The sequence below is a fragment of the Hemicordylus capensis genome, chromosome 3, assembly GCF_027244095.1.
Source record: "Hemicordylus capensis ecotype Gifberg chromosome 3, rHemCap1.1.pri, whole genome shotgun sequence".
Taxonomy (NCBI): domain Eukaryota; kingdom Metazoa; phylum Chordata; class Lepidosauria; order Squamata; family Cordylidae; genus Hemicordylus; species Hemicordylus capensis.
The window spans coordinates 32,469,748-32,488,423 of record NC_069659.1 but is presented as its reverse complement, the minus strand read 5'-3'; the positions used below and the strand labels follow the sequence as shown (position 1 = coordinate 32,488,423).

At 45.1% G+C, this 18,676-nt stretch overlaps 1 long non-coding RNA gene across 2 annotated transcripts in view; it reads left to right on the top strand.

Moving 5' to 3' along the window:
- The window catches only part of LOC128352289 (uncharacterized), a 62,800-nt gene extending 45,744 nt beyond the window's left edge, over positions 1-17,056 (top strand). The window contains exons 4-5 of one of the 2 annotated variants that reach the window (XR_008320303.1): positions 12,876-12,925; positions 13,837-17,056. This is a non-coding gene — a long non-coding RNA (uncharacterized LOC128352289). Of the gene's footprint in view, positions 1-12,875; positions 12,926-13,833 lie in introns of both variants that reach the window. The other variant, XR_008320304.1, reaches the window with a different exon arrangement.
- Positions 17,057-18,676: the final 1,620 nt, after the last annotated feature.

Here is an 18,676-nt window from a genome sequence, read left to right as displayed (position 1 = left end):
TCAATGGCTACTAGTCTGAGGGCTATGGGCCACCTCCAGCCTCCGAGGCAAGATGCTACCTCTAACTACCAGTTGCAGGGGAGCAGCAGTAGGAGAGAGGGCATGCCCTCACCTCTTGTCTGTGGGCTCCCCAGAGAGATCTGGTGGGCCACTGTGTGAAGCAGGAAGCTGGACTGGATGGGCCTTGGGCCTGATCCAGCAGGGCTTTTCTTAAGTTATGAAATTATCAAAGTAGTCCCACTGAAATTAAAAGGACAGGATAAGAAATGCTTAACTTGTCGTTTTAATTTCAGTGGAACTAATTTGAGTAAATACTAATTTTCCTCTCCACATCTGCCTATGAATCTACCTGCTCTCACACTCCTGCCTGGAGAGGTCTACAATGCATCACTGGTTATAAAGGATTTCAGCGGAACACTTATGCCTCCCGAAGGTTTTGTTAACGGGGCAGGTAGCAAATTTCCCAGACTTTCCTCTCTGTCTTTTATTAGCATTAAGGGCTTCTAAAACAAATGGTGCTGCTATGCTCCAAGAGTTTCATCTGATTTTCCCCTTCCAAACTGTTCCAGAAGACTCCCCCACCTCCACCCCTCGAATCTACGCTGGCCCTTGACATTTTGCCGGGGGAAACTGTAGCTGATCACTTGCAAATCTCAGTTTGTCTAGAAAACCGAGGCTCATTCAAGCTGCTGAAGTTCTGAAATTTATATGGGGAAGTCATAAAGAGTCTCCCCCAGGACTCTGAGATTCGATTTCCACCCCCCTCCACTCTCCAGCAATGATAGATGAGAAAATCAGATTTCTTTATCAAGTGAACTAGATCTGATCATAAAATTATTCAAGGCGCTGGGGACTCGTGAGAAGAGGTGAGGCTGTAAATTCATTGTTGCAGCTTTGTACACAATTATGCTGCAATGACAAAATCATTCCGTATCCTCCTTTATGATGATGTGGCAACCCAGGACTTTAAACACCTTAATTGACACAATAGGGAACAGCCTATGATTGAAAAAATGGCACGACAGTGAAGCTGGAACATTAAATGGGGATGTATGAATGCCCTAAAGGTTTCCTCTGCAATTTTCACATCTGATTAAGGAAGCTTTAGAACACTCTATGAACATACTTTTAAAGGAAGCATCTTTATAAACAATGAATCCTACAGAGGTGCCTTTAGTAAAATTCATCCCTTGTGATAACTTTGCACCTACTTTTGTTAAAACAGAAAATTGTTCATATATTTCTACATATCTTGACACTGTTGTTTTTGGGTGAATCATTGTACTTGGATGTAATAAGAGACTTGGTCTGATCCAGAGAATGTGAATCACTTTAGTTTGACTTTTAAAAAATGTATTCACTCAATACATTTACATCCCACCTTTCTTCCACCATAAGTGGTGTAGCTGGGGTTTGCAGGTAGTCACCCATCCAGGCATTGGCCAGACAGTCTGCTTAGCTTCAGCAAGGTGAGTGGCATAGCCAACAATGGATAAGGGAGGACAAATACCCCTAGGCCACCAGGGTCAGGGGGCCAACATGGCACCCACTCATTCTTCCCCCAGGCCACACCCCTTGCCCTCTTCTTGCACCAAACTGGTGAACGAAGCGCTCGCCATCTGGGAGTGCAACCCCTTGCTTGCTCCTTCCTAGTCTGGTGAACAAACCGCCCGCTGGGTGCATGTTTCCCCCCTTCGCTCAGAGTGAGGGAAAGCAAGCAAGCACTCAACTGGCCCTCCTGCTTGAGTACATTTCTGTCTCTCTTTGACACCGCCCTGATTTCCTTCTGCATCTCCCAGTCACTGTCCGTGTTTTGATCAGGTGGGCCTACACCAAACGTTTGCCTAAGTTCTCTAAAAAAACGCCCTAGCCTCCCCTCCCACTTTTCGAACAGCATGCAGCTGCTGCTGTTTTAACCCACCTGGTCTACCTCCAAAGCAGCTAAGCACTTGTCTTGCCTATCCCCTCCTTTTCTAACCAGCCTATTCCTCTGATTTGTGCTTCACCCAAATCCCTGTTTCAGGCGCAATCCCCACATAGCATTGCCGTGCTAGCAGTTAGTTCAACACAGAGACTCGCTAGGAGTCACGCTTCCCCAAACCCGATGGTTACCCCATTCGTTTCAATGGTTCTTATTGAATGCATTATTTTTCTGTGTTGATATTCATGCAAGCGAGTTTAGTCTCTCAGATCCCCCACTTAATGATTTGGTTTATTAACATTACAATGAGATATCTATTTGATTGATTCTGCCAAATGAGATTGTGTATGCTGATTGCTATTCAATACATGTTGTATATTTTGCATTAGAAGCTTGTTGTCCCATTTTGTATCATTACCACATCTGCACTCAGGTTAGCCCTTGCTGTAAAGTTCCCACACCATACATATGTCTTGCCCTACGTGTCATAACACCAAGTTCTTATGGAGCGGAGAGCTGGTCTGGAGAGGAGAGCTGGTCTTGTGGTAGCAAGCATGACTTGTCCCCTTAGCTAAGCAGGGTCTGCCCTGGTTGCATATGAATGGGAGACTTGATGTGTGAGCACTATAAAATATTCCCCTTGGGATGGAGCCACTCTGGGAAGAGCATCTAGGTTCCAAATTCCTTTCCTGGCAGCATCTCCAAGATAGGGCTGAGAGAGATTCCTGCCTGCAAGCTTGGAGAAGCCGCTGCTAGTCTGTGTAGACAGTATTGAGCGAGATGGACCAGTGGTCTGTCTCGGTATATGGCAGCTTCCTATGTTCCTAGCTGCCTGATACCATGTACCCCACTACTATTTGTTTTGATTAGCAGCAGTGCAGTGTGCTAGGGCCTCAGCAGGGCTGAGAGGCTCCTGCCTATCTGAAATCCTTTTAATTGGAAATGGAAATACTTGAACATGGCCTTCTGCATAAAAAGGAGCCCATTCTACCACTGAGCTATGGACCCTGCCTTCATGCTACCCAGCTGGAAGCTCTGAACATGAATGGATTTCTCTGCATTTATCCCACCAGTCAACTTGGCCTGAACTGATACCTATTTGGGCGGGGGGAGGCAGGGACTCATCTGCAAAACAGATGAACTAGATGAACTAGAATGGCTGTCAGCTGTATCTGTCCATGAGACAGATCCTAAAAAGAGGGAGGGATTAATCCATAAAATAATTTAACTTTCTTTGTTACAGGTCTGTGCACACGAGGGTGTCTGCTATGAAGCACAGGCAGTAGGACAATGTGTAGTTACTATTTAGTAGCATGATAGTTTGCCAGGTCAATTTATATTCAATGGCTTGCTCACGTCTCCTACATTCATGAATGTTTGGGGGAGCGAGAATTCATATTGATTTTTTTAAAGCACTATTTTTGGTTCTATTCCTAGGAATTGATTCCAACAGTCATTTTACATTATAACTCAGGACAGCTAAGTAATCTCCACACGAGTGGGTTCTCTTTAACAGAAATTAGCTCTAATGTTTCATCTTGATTAAATATGGCAGGCAGGTTGCTTTACTGTTTGCATGGGAGAAATCTATTAGGTGCTTTATAAATTGCAAGTAATAGAGAAATGCCATTAATTCCTGAACTCCTTGGTGATGAATATACATTGGACGCTAATCATAAGTGTTCCATTCTTCCACTGGCAGTGGAATAGCTTATTTTAGCTTTGGACTTGGTGCCAGTGAAGGATGTCACATTTTATGCCCACACATTGAACACAGGAATAGCATGGTTTTTAACAAGCATGTGTGTGTCAGAGTTGGGTTCAAATCAGAGTTGGATGCCTCTTTCTACGACCCCACCCTCTAAAGGGAATATCTTACAGCAGCATAGGCGTAACTATAGGGGGGCAGGGGGGGCACGTGCCCCGGGCGCCACTTGGCAGGGGGCACCAAAAAGTGCCCCCGCCAATTTGCCGGGAAAAAATTTATTTTTTATTTTTGCAGAGCAGTCCCCTCCCCCGGTCCTGGCGCCGCCCCCCCCCCCCGGCATTGCTCATCCAGCACTGGGCGCCGCGGCGTCTTCATAGACCAAGTCTCTGACTCTCACTCCCCGGCGCGCCCCGCCGCCTCGCCACCAGTCGCGCATGCGTCGAGAGGAGGACACGCACCAGAGCAAACTTCCTGAACAACTCCCTCTTCTGAACAACTTCCTGAATGCCCGAACCAGTTCCCCTTTTTGCTCATTCAAGTCCTTCCTCCCGTATAATCTAACCACGTTTTAACTGAAAAGGTTCAGGGAGGGGGAGATGGGGGGATGTGGAACCTTGGGTTCCACATCCCCCCATCTCTCCCTTCCTGGACTTTTTCACTATGTAATGCAAGCTAATTTAATTATATGTCATCATCAAAATGGATTCGCTGTTTCAGCCCATCAGGAAAGTCTAAACCTCCACCAATTTAATTAACCAGACTGAAAATCAGATGAACAGAGAATGTTTTAATGAAAGGTGGTATATAAATTTAACAATAAGTAAAACTATCATTAGGAGCAATTAGCGATTACTTAAACATTGGTGCTGCCAAGCAGTTTGTAAATAAAACTTGAAGCCCTTTGAAAATAAGCTGGAATTAATTGTAGGTTGGGCAGGGGGTGAAAGTATATACTTCTAAACATTTATTGTTAAATTTATATACCACCTTTCATTAAAAACAACCCCAAAGTGGTTTGGTTTTAGTCATGGATTTTAATTTTAATTGCTCTTTTCGTCAATGTGATGAAGATTAGTTAAATCTGAGTGGTCTTAGGCAACCAATGTTGCATCTGAAATGCCATTTCATTTTTTATTGTCATAAATACTCTCCAACCAATTTAAATAGCAAAGGTATATATTATCGCTTTATTCAATTGCAGGGAATCTCAAAAAAGCAGGATTTGCAACTAAGGCAGTGCATATCTTCTCTAAAATGGCCCTTTTATAGTTTTTCTAACTTTGAAATCGTAACATAAAACAAAGCATAAATGCATAAATGCTTCCCCCTCCATTTGAAACCTTTTCTGGTGTAAATAGCGCGCGGTTTTGGAAAAGGGGAGTCTTTCTTTAACAGCGGGAGAATAAGGAGTCTTTAGCACTATCACCCTAGTCCCTCGAATTACTTTGGAGTCCTTGGTTTTCGTTTTGTTAAAATACGGTCACTCACAAGGGAAAGTCAGGAACAGAACCAGGGCGTGAGGGAAGGGCATCATAATCATAATAATCATCATTGCATCATAATTCTGATGTTTGAGATACAAGCCAACTTCTGATGCATCATAATTCTGATGTTTGAGATACAAGCCAACTTTTTGAGGAAAAACCTAAGTATGTAGTGCATTTTGAAATTTTTGGTAATTTTTGTATTTTTTTTAATTTTTAAAATAAAAGTTTTCTGAAACATGTGTGTCAGTCAGATGTATGTTGGGGGGGCGGTGGGGGGGGACGCGGCGGGGGGGGGCGCAATTTCAGTGCTTGCCCCGGGCGCCGTTTTCCCTAGTTACGCCTCTGTACAGCAGACAAGGCTCACATGCAGTCACCCATCCAAACACAAACCAATGCAAACCCTGCTAAGCAAAGGAGGCAATTCATGCTTTAGTGCAGGGCCAGCTTAATCCCATGATCAATCCCAGGATTAATTGTGGCTAGTCAGATTAGAACTGCTATTCTAATATGCTATTAGAACTGCTAGTTGGATTAGAACTGGCCCAAGATATTTCAGAAACGGTGATGCATCAAATGTTTCCTTGCCCCACAAACCTGGTGGGGCCACATCCCCTTCAGAACTGACCTTTGCAAACTTTGAAAGAGTTATGGAGCATGAGGAGAGGAGAGCTGGTCTTGTGGTAGCAAGCATGACTTGTCTCCTTAGCTAAGCAGGGTCTGCCCTGGATCAGAGGCGTATCTAGGGAAAATAGCGCCTAGAGCAAGCACTTAAACTGCACCCCCTGTCCAAACATCTGACACCCATCTTTCAGATAACTTTACCTTAATGTCAGCTGAAAAATACAAGTCAAGCTTGTTAATCTTTTAATCTTTCAAAAACTATTTAGCAGTGGACGTAACCAGACCACGAAAATGCTGAAAAACTACAAATTTCAGTATACTGGGTGGGGCTCATGAAATACCCAAATATTATGCGGAGGTGTACTTGGAAAAACTAAATAGAAGTGCCTGTCTAATTCTCTCCTATGCGTTGTAGCATCACGATTACAAAAGTTTTTAAAATAAATGGAGAATTTGACTTTTCCCAGATACTCTGAAAATAATTAAACAATATGCAGAGTAAACTGTGTCACTGCTTGGAATATATTCTAGTATTTCAGAAAGACAGTTAAAATGAGAGAAAGAGCAAGAAACTCCCAGTGGGCCTTAACACTAAGGATTTCACATTGATTCAAAGACAAACTCACCATTAATAGCCATATTATTAAGACATCATATTTAACTCACTTATCACAAGAAGCTAAGTAAGAGCAAATGGATACAATCTTAGCTCATAAACTTCAGCTCAGTATTCACAAGCCCTGATTTTCTGTACATAGTGCCAATCTGAATATGTGTACAGTGACTTATAATATATTATTTTAAAAAAAAAATTACCTGTAGCCCCTTTGGGGGACTTCCTAAAGGCTGTGGGGGGTCTGCAAAGTTTTCCCCTCCTCCCACTGGCCTCCAGGGCCTCATAGGCACCATTTGAGCATGTGCAGTGGTCATTTTTTAAAATATATATTTTTTTAAATGACTGCTGAAAACAAAATGGCCGCTGTGCATGCTCAAATGGCCTCTGTGAGACATGGCATGCCCCAGGGTCTCACAGAGGCCATTTGAGCATGCCCAGTGGCCATTTTGTTTTTGGTGGCCATTTTTTCTTAATTTTTTAATTTTAAGAAATTGCGCCCCCCTTCAAGTGGCGCCCGAGGCATGTGCCCTGCCTGCCCCACCCTAGATACGCCCCTGCCCTGGTTGCTTATGAATGGGAGACTTGATGTGTGAGCACTAGAAGATATTTCCCCTTAGGGGATGTAGCTGCTCTGGGAAGAGCAGAAGGTCCTAAGCTTCCTCCCTGGCATCTCCAAGATAGGGCTGAGAGAGATTCCTGCCTGCAACCTTGGAGAAGCCACTGCCAGTCTGTGTAGACAATACTGAGCTGGTCTGACTCAGTATATGGCAGCTTCCTATGTTTCTATGTTCCTATGTGGGGAGGAGGGGAGGTTGCCAGCACCTTCCTCTGCAAGATTCCAATAATAGGGCTTTTCCGATGATAGTGCCCCAATAATTTGCTACCCAAGACAACTACTTCACCTTGCCTGATGAAAGGACCACCCCGATGAAGCTGGAGCCTAGGAACCTGGCTTGACACGCAGAATTGTGTCCAAACACCACCATTCATTTCGACAGAGAGGGCAATTCTGTGCACACATCTTTTTATATGTACATGGCTGACCCTCTGAAATGGATGGATGCCTGAGCTGAGCTACAGGATAAGCAGAATTGGTGCCACAGCTCTTGCAAGAATGTACAATGCCTATTTAGGCTGCATGTAGGCTTATTGATTACCAATTTACTGATTAACTCCCATGAGGTCTAGCTACTAGGAGGGTTTGGTTCATAGGGAGTTTACTATCTGGATAGCCATAGTAAGTTAATAAAATCCCTATGACTATCAGGATAGTCATAGGGAGTTAATTGTTTAAATTGATAATCCATAATTCCAACATGGCTTCAATTCTAATGAATGACTAACTCCCTGTTTGTAGAAGGTCCAGGCATAGTTTTTTCCTCTGCATGTATTACTTTGCATGTAGCCTTCTCTTTGACATGCCAGTTTTCTGTATGCAGAGTCCATTTCGCAAAATCAACAGAGCCAATTGTTTGTTTCTGTAGATTTAGAATAATAGGGACGCAAGATTTCTAATGGAGGGAGCTTGGCATGCAAATAATCTGATGACATTTTGATATGGGCCCAGCCTCCTTTGAGCTCACTCTGACTCAAAATATGTTTCACGCTCTGCCTCCACCATTACCCCACTCTCCATGCCAGTCCTCATCTTCCCCAAGCACAAACCATACTTCCTTGGGACGGGGGAGGAGATAACAAGTGGCATGGAAGGTTCACTTCCATGCAGAAGAGGCTTGCATGTACTTAAAATGGTACATGGAGTGTAATGTCCTGCTGGGGATCATGGGGCTTGTAGCTAGATCAGAACATAAGAACAGCCCTGCAGGATCAGGCTCAAGGCCCATCTAGTCCCGCATCAGCACACATCCCTGTTTCGCACAGCATCCTGTTTCGCACAGTGGCCCACCAGATGCCGCTGGAAGCCACTGGAAGCCGCTGATGCTGCTGGAAGCCACAGGCAGTAGTTGAGGGCATGCCCTCTCTCCTGCCACTATTCCCCTGCAACTGGGAGAACTATAGATAGATAACTATATAGATAACTATAACAATAAGCCCCGTGATCCAGGGCAGGAAACAACATGCTGTGCATCATGCTCAGCTTGTCAGAACTTCATGGGGTGAGGCCTGATAGTGGTCAGAAGGAAGAACCAGGGGCAAATATGTAGGTCAGTCCAAGATTCAGGTCTGGAAACAGCAGGTCAGCAAACAGAGGGGTCAGACTGGCAGTTGCATAATCAAGGTACCAATGGGAACTTCCTTCCCAGGGCAATAAGCAGCTGCAAGAGTCTCCAGTCTTGGTTGTGCAAAACTTTCACTCAAGTTCCAAGTGGAATCAAAATCCTCATGCAACAAGCTTCCATGCTACTTCCTAGTCCAATCTTATTATCCCTACATATGCCAGGCAGGGACCTTGCATAATTATTTGCAGCGCCACCTGCTTGCCAGCTGTTCAATTTCAAGACGAACCCACCCTCTACTCCTGCCAGCACAAAAGTAGTAATGAAAACAGGTGGATGCATCTTAGAATGCAAGAACTGGACATCAGGTGGTACTGTGGAAAATCATGTAAGCTCCTTGCTCAGCATCTGCAAGATCATTCTAGAAAGAAGCATGCAAGGATGCACGGTGTGTACAGGGATTAAGATTGTACATGGAACTTGCATGAAAGTTTTCATGCAATAGCACCTGCATATCTCCGGGATCAGCTCTCTCAGCCAGTTGTATTCCACCCTGTGATGTCTTCTCAGCTGGCCCTCCTTAGAGTCTCGGGCCCTGGTGTAGTGTGTGGTGCCTGGGCCCGTGGGAGGGCCTACTCTGTGGCTGCCCTTCTTCTTTGAAACACTCTCCCCCCCCCGATTCATTCAGCCCCCTCCCTAGCTGATTTTAAGGCCCTTCTTAAGACCTACCTGTTTCGCCAGGCATTTGCCCGTTAATTTTTTTTAAAAAAATTATTGGTATTGTTGTTGTCCACTGCCTAGAGTCTTTGGAGGAAGTAAATAAATATTGCCATCTGGATAGACATTTGGAGAAAATAAAACAAGCATGTCCATGCCATGGATGTGCTCACCACACTGTATAGTTTGTTGCACAGATACAAGAAAAGGTAAGTTGCAAACCTTGAAGACCAGACCAGCAGCTCAGGTCTGTGGTCTCAGACTGTACCTTCATTTCAACAAGGTCAGAGGGGGACTGTGCTCAATAAATAAACATTGTTCCCATCCCTTAAAGCAGCGGGGGCAAGGGCAAGCAATGGCAGCTAGTGGCGGAAGGGGGAAGGGGCGAGGACAAGTCGCATGTGAGGGCCCTCAGAGGCCCCCCATTTTTTATTTAATTTATATACTGCCTGACTCCAAAGGTTCTAAGCGGATCACAAAAATAAGCAAAACAAACACAAATAAGACAAGCTGTTTTTACAACGTAAAACAATTCAAAACATTCACACCTTTTCAGGATGACTCTGGGCAGTCCTGTTTGGTTCGGTTTGGGGAGAAGCGTTTCATCGAACTATTTTTTTAAAAATCCTTTTTTTAAATTTACCCCCTGTGGGGGGCTTCTCCAAGATGGTGGTTGGGGGTCCATGGAGGTTCCCTCTCCCACCACCAGCCTTTCTTTTTGTAAAAATCACCTGGTTCGGGCATTGTTGGCCCTTTCTGGGCCTATTCCCCTGTGCGACTGCCATTTTGGAGGCTGCCATGCCTGCACAGTGGGACCCTATGTGGCCTGGCAGTGTCCCACTGTGCAGTTATGACGGCCTCCAAAATGGCCACTATGCCAGGGAACAGGCCTGGAAAAGGCCAAAGATGCCCAAACTGGGCAATTTTACAAAAATTTCACAAAAAATTTTCCTTTTACAAAAAAGAAGGCTAGCAGGAGGAGGGGGAACCTCTACGGACCCCCCTCTCCAAGAAGCCCCCACGGAGGTGGTACAGTAAAAAAGGGGATTTTTTTTTTTAAAAGGCTTGATGAACCTCTGATCTGTGTGTGTGTGTTCGGTCCGGGGTCGAACCCAACCGGATGTGGTTCAGCTCGACCCAGAATCTTCAAACTGAACTGGTTCAATATTGAACTGGTTCATAGTCAAACCTGTTTGAGCACCCCTAGTTGCTAGCACACACCCTTCCCCCAATTTCTACTTTTGTGGTGGGGTGGTGGTGAGGGGATATTTCTGCCTCTCCAGAAAACTTGACATATTGGGCAGAACGCCTGCTTCTTGTAGTAAGTATTTATTCGACATTGATACATCTTACCAATTGCTGTACTTCAAATGCCCTTGTCTGTCTTCGGATTCATTTTTCAATTTTATTTTTTTTTAACTTCCTTTGGTTTTCTTTGTCATATCATACTGTCGCCTTTTCTCTGGGCTTCCTTCCAGACATTTCCGGTGGAAATTGGCTCCTAATTTTTAATTAAAAGAACTTGTGTTTGGCCCATAAATTAAAAGGCTCTTGCATTCTTTTTACTATGGCCTGATTGGGGCAGTAAGATAGTTGTTAAAACTATAGGGCAGCACAGAACTGATTCCCACCCCTCTCTTTCTAACAAGTTGTAGTACTGTTGCCAGGAACCCCACATTTCTACCATTACTGTTCTCAGTTGAATGGCATCCCTATAGCAAATTTCCTCCTTGCTAGATTTTCCAGTTTTACAGTAAAAAAAGAGAGGGATTTTTAAAAATGTGCAAGCAAACACAAAATGTGCAATTAAAAAAAGTTCTGAAAGACCATTTGTGCAGTTCAAAAACTAAAGAAATTGTATTCTGTTAGATGATGTAAAAAGTGACTAAGAAGAATGAGACCAGTAGAGTAGTCCAGTCTCCTCTAGAACCCAGACCCTAATCAAGTGTACCCATTTTTCCTCCCCTTGCCAAAGATTCTTCCCACAGTTTCCACTGCTACTCCCCACATAGCCTTCATCAATGCATATAACACACTTTGCTTGTTGCCATAGTTCTGTCAAATTCCCAGTCTGAATATCTCTTCCCACTCTGTGCAGGCTTCTAAATGTCATGGAAGTGACTCTGGACACAAAAGCATGTGTGCACAGACAACGAAAATGCACAAGCACCTGTTCTAGTGGTACATGGTATGTACCTCTCATAATACTAGAACCAGGGGTCATTCTATGGAACGGATTGCCAAGAAATTTAGCACTGACAAAAGGGAGTACTTTTTTACACAATGCATAATTAACCTATGGAATTCTCTGCCACAAGATGTGGTGCAGCCACCAGCCTAGATGGCTTGAAAAAGGATTTAGAATAATTCATGAAGGACAGGTCTATCAATGGCTACTAGTCTGAGGGCTATAGGCCACCTCCAGCCTAAGAGGCAAGATGCTTCTGAATACCAGTTGCAGGGGAGCAACAGCAGGAGAGAGGGCATGCCTCAGCAATTGCCTGTGGGCTTCCCAGAGGCATCTGGTGGGCCACTGTGTGAAACAGGATGCTGGACTAGATAGGCTTTGGGCCTGATCCAGCAGGGCTGTTCTTATGTTCTTGCTATATAGATATTCTGTGCTATATTTAGGAGCCTAATCATCTAAATGCTTTCAGATTTGTAGGCTATATCAAATGTGTAGCTCTCTTTTCTTAAAATGTGCCATTCAGCACATTAAGTTCAATAGCAGTGCTTGTGCCAAACTATTTTTTACTCCTGAATCTACTCTGCAGAGAATTGATTCCCAGTTCATATGTTTCGGCAGTGGTGCAGGGGCCTCTTCCAACAGCTGGCCATCCCATGAGGAGTGGTGCAGTGCTGGCTTCAGGTGGCCTGCATGGGAAGGAGAGGAAGTGCTGCCCTCTGCAGATGCCACCCCACCTACCTACCCGCTGCAGACTTTCTTTCTCTCTGTCCACCACCACCACCACTGATGTTCTCCCTCCCCACTCCAAACTGGTACCACACACCAGCCGCCACTGCAGCAGCAGCAGCTTGTCCTCTCTTTCCGTTAGCCTGCATTCAGGAGTGAAGGTGAGAAGTGTTGGAAGTGAAGGACTATGTGCTGTCTCTTGTCTCAATGACACAGGAGGACAGACTAGTGAGTCAGAGGGCTAGAGGGTCAAGACATTGGTCATCCCTTCTCCACTGCTCTGACACTATCCCTTTGATATGTAGATTGCTAATCTTAGGGACTTCCCTCCTTCCAGCCACTTCCTTCCTCTCTCCCTCCTTCTCTTCCCTTCCTTCTACCTTGTAACATGCAAGCTCCTCTCCCCTGCACCATGTGTGCAGAGATGCAGAATCCATCTGCATCCAGCTAGCTAGCTAGATTAGAGATCCCAACGCCTCACTTTCCTATCCAGAATGGAGTTCTCTAATAAATACAATTTATATTGATTTGAAACTATGAACTGGCTCCAAGTTACTTTACTCTCAGCATACATGCATGCCTAACTAAATTCCGCTGTGTTGTGCCTCTGTGCACTCTGCTATAATGAAAAGGGGTTTCTCCTACCAGAGAGAATGCCCAACAAGAAGAGTGGTGGGCTAGAGCGTTTCCCTACCTCTTTACTTTCTTTTCCAGGAGGAAGAGGAGAGTGGCAATCAGAGAACCAACTGCAGTGGCCGTAGTGGGTGAGTGGCACCCGCCTGTAATGTGTCCCAACTGGGAGGGAGAGAGGTTTGCTTTTAAAACGAATGCACGTACAAGAACATGCAGATGTAGAGACACCAGTTGCGTAGTAGGGAGGATATCGGTGGCCTGTGTTCTCACAGGCAGTGCCAGCCTGTAGCAGTGGGATCCCTACCCTGTGGTGTGTTCCTCCTGGCAGTGGCAGCTCCTTCTCCCCCAAGCGATGGTGTGCTCCATGTGGCATGGTGCTGGGGAAGGGCAGCAGCGCGCTGGTGGGGATGGGCAGCACACTGGGGGGTGGGAGGAGAACCTCCCTGCTGGTACCTTCCACACGCACCCTCCACAGCTGCTTCCTCAGGGCATGCTCTCTCTCTCTCTCTCTCTCTCTCTGGCACAGCCTCCCCACACCACAAACATGTGTGGCTCCCCAGGGCGTTTTTTTTGCACAGGGCTTTTAAAGCCCTTTAGTTCGCATCTCCTCTAGAATGGAGGGTGTGCATTCACATATTGGGGAGATGTACCGTGAAGTCCTGTGAGTTGTCAGGGAGTGCTTCACACACAATTGGGGTTTTTCAATGCGCCTTAGAGACTGTGTAGCCCAATTTATATCCGGGGTAAAATAATCCACTTTTTGCATCGGTTTTTTGGGACAACTTCGAGTTCTCAGTAAAGCCTGGCAATAAACCTGTGGGAAAGCCTGCTATGTGAAAAACACCCAGGAGTGGCTGGCCAGTGGTTAGGGGAGGCATCCCCAGAGAGAAGCGAGGTGGCTTCAGAGTCAAGAGGGCACAGATTCTTTCGGCCTGTGTGCCCTATTAGAGCTCTGCCTGTGACAAACACCAGAACCCACGTGCAACATCATGTCTGAATGGGGCACCCTTATTTGGAGACTGACATATTTTTTCTCCAGTAGGTTGCCAGGTCAAAAGATCTTGTGCCTCTCAAAGTGGCACAGGGAGGAAAGTTCCACCAAATGCTGTTTCCACCATTGATTGCAAGACAGGATTCGGAGAGGCCATACCCAGCAACTTTTAGCCTTCTTTGCCACTCTTAAAGATACAGGGACTGGAGCTGGAAACCCTGTTCCCCACCCCATTTGGGAGGATTCAGATTGCCTCTTTTGCTCCCTTTCCCTTACAGCTCTGTCAATTAGAGAGCTACAACCAAATAAGCTATTTTAGCTACATGACGCCTTCTTTGATTATTTTTTTTTCAGGAAAGCTTTAATTTCAACAACATGTTGGAACTCAGTGATGAAAGGGTCCAGGTTCACTAATCACTGTTCACCATGTTGGCTTTGATCTCTTCAAGATCTCTTCCCTCTGTTCATTATAATCTTCCAGAACTGACATCTCCGAGGGGCCTGCAGGTGTCCATTCATCAATGAGCTCAAAGTACAGTATGCAACATAGGGACTGATTGTACTCATTAGTTCTAGCTCACTGTAAAGGAAGGGATGGGAAAAGAGAAATCCCACAGAGGCATTTGATTTTACCTCCACAGCGCCTGAACTCTTTGTGCCTGTCCATCTGGTGCTCCATCTCTTTGCCAGCATAAACATTTTGTTCACAGAAGTTATTCCTTTAATCTTGCTAATAGTGTACTCATGCCATGTCCACGCCCTATTGTAGTAATTAGTTGACTGTTGTCATGGCGACAACTGCAGGTTTGTGGCCTGCTGGCAATCCAGTCCTCTCCCAGCGTCGCCTCATTGCCATTTGCCACTTGAGGCATTGTACTACCACCTCAAGTGGCAAACTGCACTTTATTGCAACAAGCTCCCCTGCCCTCTTACAGCCCCACCCCCAGGCAGGGATCAGTGCTGACAAAGCCCCGCCCCCAGCTCCACATAGGAACACAGGAAGTTGCCTTATACCAGGCCTGCTCAACTTAGGCCCCCGCCCCAGCTGTTTTTGGACTACAACTCCCAAAATCCCCATCCACAGTGGCCAATAGCCAGGGATTATGGGAATTATAGGCCAACATCTGCAGGAGGGCCAAAGTTGAGCAGCCCTGCCTTATACCAAGTCAGAAAATTGGTCTATCTAGCTCAGTATTGTCTACACTAACTGGCAGCAGCTTCTCCAAGCCAGCAGCTCCTTCAGCCTCAGAGGAAAAATGCCTCTAAATAGCAGTTGCAGGGGAGCAACAGCAAGAGAGAGGGCATGCCCTCGGCTCTTGCCTTTGGGCTTTTCAGGGGCATCTGGTGGGCCACTGTGGGAATCAAGATTCTGGACTAAATAAGTCTTGGGTCTGATCCAGCAGGCCTGTTCTTATGTACTTATGTTCTTAAGGCTTCAGGTAGGAGTCTTTCACAGCCCTGCCTGGAGATGCCAGGGATTGAACCTGGGGGGGCTATTCATCCCTCAGGGACATATCTGGGGATGATCAGAGGACTTCCAGGGTCAGGGGAGGTAATTGAAATCCAACCCTGCTCTGTTGTGAGCAAAGGCGTATCTAGGGAAAACAGCGCCTAGGGCAAGCACTGAAATTGCACCCTCCACCCCCCCAAATATCTGGCACCCATCTTTCAGATAACTTCACCATATCAGCTCAAAAATAAAAGTCAAGCTTGTTAATCTTTTAATTAACAAATTATGGCACTAACTGAAAATTATAACTGCACCTTACTTGCTTTCACTGATGCAAAATGCTGAGGCAGCACAGATATAGCCTTCTTCAGAAAGCAGGAATCACACCTATCAGCTATTCTGGAGACTGGATGTAGTCCTTACATTCCCTGATCAGCATGTTTATTACATTCCAAATCCATCAGTGTGTATTAGCAACCCCCTGCCCGCCCCCCCAGCTGCTATCTGCCAGCAAGCAGCAACATTCACATTTTTTATATCCCACTCTTCCTCCAAGGAGCCCAGAGCAGTGTACATAAGTTTCTCCTCACAGCAACCCTGTGGAGTAGGTTAAGCTGAGAGAGAAGTGACTGGCCCAGAGGCACCCAGCAAGTCTCATGGCTGAATGGGGATTTGAACTAGGGTCTCTCTGGTCCTAGTCCAGCACGCTAACCACTATCAAGGCAGTGTGTGCACACCTGCATTCGGAGTGGGGCCTTACAGCCTCAGTGCCTCCTCCAAAACACAAGTCAGCCTACATGCACATACAGCTACAACATGCAATAAAAACAAACAAAAAACTTGAGCAGGCAGGGCTATTGCTGAGGAATCTCAAGGTTAGGGCAAGGAAGAGAGAGAAACTAAAAAATTAATTCTTAAGGGGTATACTTATGAACAATTCTGGAATGTTAATCAAACTGTTCCCTCCTTTCCCCTTCCAATACATCAGAGCAAACAGCATAGGAAGAGAGATTTTGTTTATCCATGTGCCCATTTTTAAAATTTATATTTACACTTATATCCCTCTCTTCTTCCAAGGAGCTCAGAGTGGTATACATGGGTTTTTTTATCCTCACAACAGCCCTGTGAGGTAGGTTAGGCTGAGAGATACATGACTGGCCCAAAGACAAACAGTGAGATTCATGGTTGAATGAGGATTCAAACTCAGGTCTTCCCGATCCTAGTCCAACACTCTAACCACTACACTATGCTGGCTCTCAGGAAAAGTCACAAAGAAATCCATCAATTACACTTGTATTCATCTGCCTCATAGAAGCGGTCTCTGCAGATTAAGCTTTTTAAGGTTTCTTTTGGTGACTGCATTGTTTATGCACATTAATACAAGTCTATTTCTACATTTGTGTGCATGCCTGGCAGTAAATGAAAAACCTATTGTAAGTTCTAGAAAGTGTCTTCAACTTTCAGATGTAAAACAATCTTTTTCACTTACATTTACAATTACAAGCCTTTTTCAATTACACATGATTTACTGCACATTTTAATAGTCAACTCTTTTAAAAGATAAGACTTAAATCACAAAATCAATTTTTAACAAACTGGTGCTGCTGGAAGGGCAAGCCAGCACAGCTAAGTACCTACTCTCCTCTCCTCCCCTCCCCTCTAACCCCCTCTAACAACAGAGCACAGAGAAAAGTCCACCCAAAGAAAGGAAGGTGGGATTTGAGCGGGATGGGGAGAGGGATTGCCTGCAGAATGTTGCTTACTGAATAAGGACCACACCTTTGAGTGAAGAGCTACTTTCACACAGCAAGCCTGCTTTGAAATGAGACTGAAGTGCTGGCTCCAGCTCTTTAGAGCTTGAGGCCACGCCCCCTTTGCATGTGATATCATCACATGATACATCACATGCAAAGGGAGCATGGCCTCAAGCTCTAAAGAGCCGGAGTGAGCTCTTCAGTCTCATTTCAGGGCAGGCTTGCTGCCTGAAAGCATCAGTTTTGCCTTTCTTTCCCTCTCTGGAGGGAGTGAAAGGGGAATAGAGGTTTTCAGGCAGCAAACGCTCCCTGAAAGTAACTGGAAAGTCAGTGCTCAGGGAGGCTGGGGGTGCAGGCACAGGCCCTCTGCCCAGGACTCAGATCTCTGTCCTTGGCACTGCGTGAGTGGGGCAGCAGCGGGCGCCTGCCGGGGCAGGGATTCCCCCCCCCCAAAAAAAATCCTAAAAACACACACACACAACTGTGGTGATTGGGCGTGGGGCATGGCAGGCACTTGGCGCCCTCCTGCAACTGGCGCCTAGAGCATGTGCCCTGCCTGCCCCACCCTGGTTACGCGCCTGGTTGTGAGAGCTGGTGCTGAGTCTGTTGATCAAATCTACTGCATTGTCCGCCACATCTCACAGAGCACTGGTTCTTCATTAGGTAGGATGTTGGCCATTGATTTTTGCTTTCGGTGCGTAACTATTGGTCATTTATTTCTCCCATCTTCGGGCAAACGAATTATCTTGTTTTCATTATTTTCTGTGGCCTTTAGTGGGGTGGTTTTTTGTGGTTTTTTAAAAGGCATTCATTGTTTTATTGCTGCTCATGTTGCTTTTACTCTCTATTTTTTAAGATCTTAAGATGAGTTTTATTCATTTTACAGCACCATCCTAAGCATGTGTCAGAACTGAACTGCATTCAATGGTGCTTACTCTTGAGTAACAACATTTAGGAGTGCAGCTGTAGCCTGTCTAATCATATTTTGTTACTGCTTAATTTTATTTCCTAAGCAACTTTGAATATTTGTTTATAGAAAAGCTGCCTAGAATTGTTTTATAAATGAATTAAATAAAAAGTGAGTTCTTTGATCAGCTGGACATATTCCCAAGCAAATAAGGATTTGGAGTGCAGCATTAGATAACTGGACAAAGTATTTATAAAATATTTTTCTATTAACACAAAATCTTTGAGGTGGGGTCCGATGATCCAACACAGTTGAGTGATTTTGCTCCCTGAAGTACCAAGCTGTTAAATCAAATTCCATATATTGTTCACTGTTAATGTTCTCTTTGCTTGCATCCATATATTCTGTTTGCACAATCCAATTCCATTGCTGAGATACCACTGAGAATTTAAACTGCTGCAGTGAGTTCAGCTAGCTCTGGGGTTCCTCATTTAGGCAAAAGTGATAGGCTATTATTGGTGTGTGATGGTTTTGTTCTTACAGTGGCATCTTCTAATGTAAATAGCAATTTTGGTTCAAGCCAATCAAATGGGGATTCAGGGAAAACTAGATCACACGCTGAGCCAGAGGGGAAAAATTATAGTGCAGATGAGCATTATATCAAGGAGAACGGAAGAAATTTTGCTGACAGTTTCATTCAATACTACAAAGATGCACCCAAACAAGATGAAATCCAGAGAATTGTTAAAGAAATGGTTATGAGATTGAGAGACTGATTTG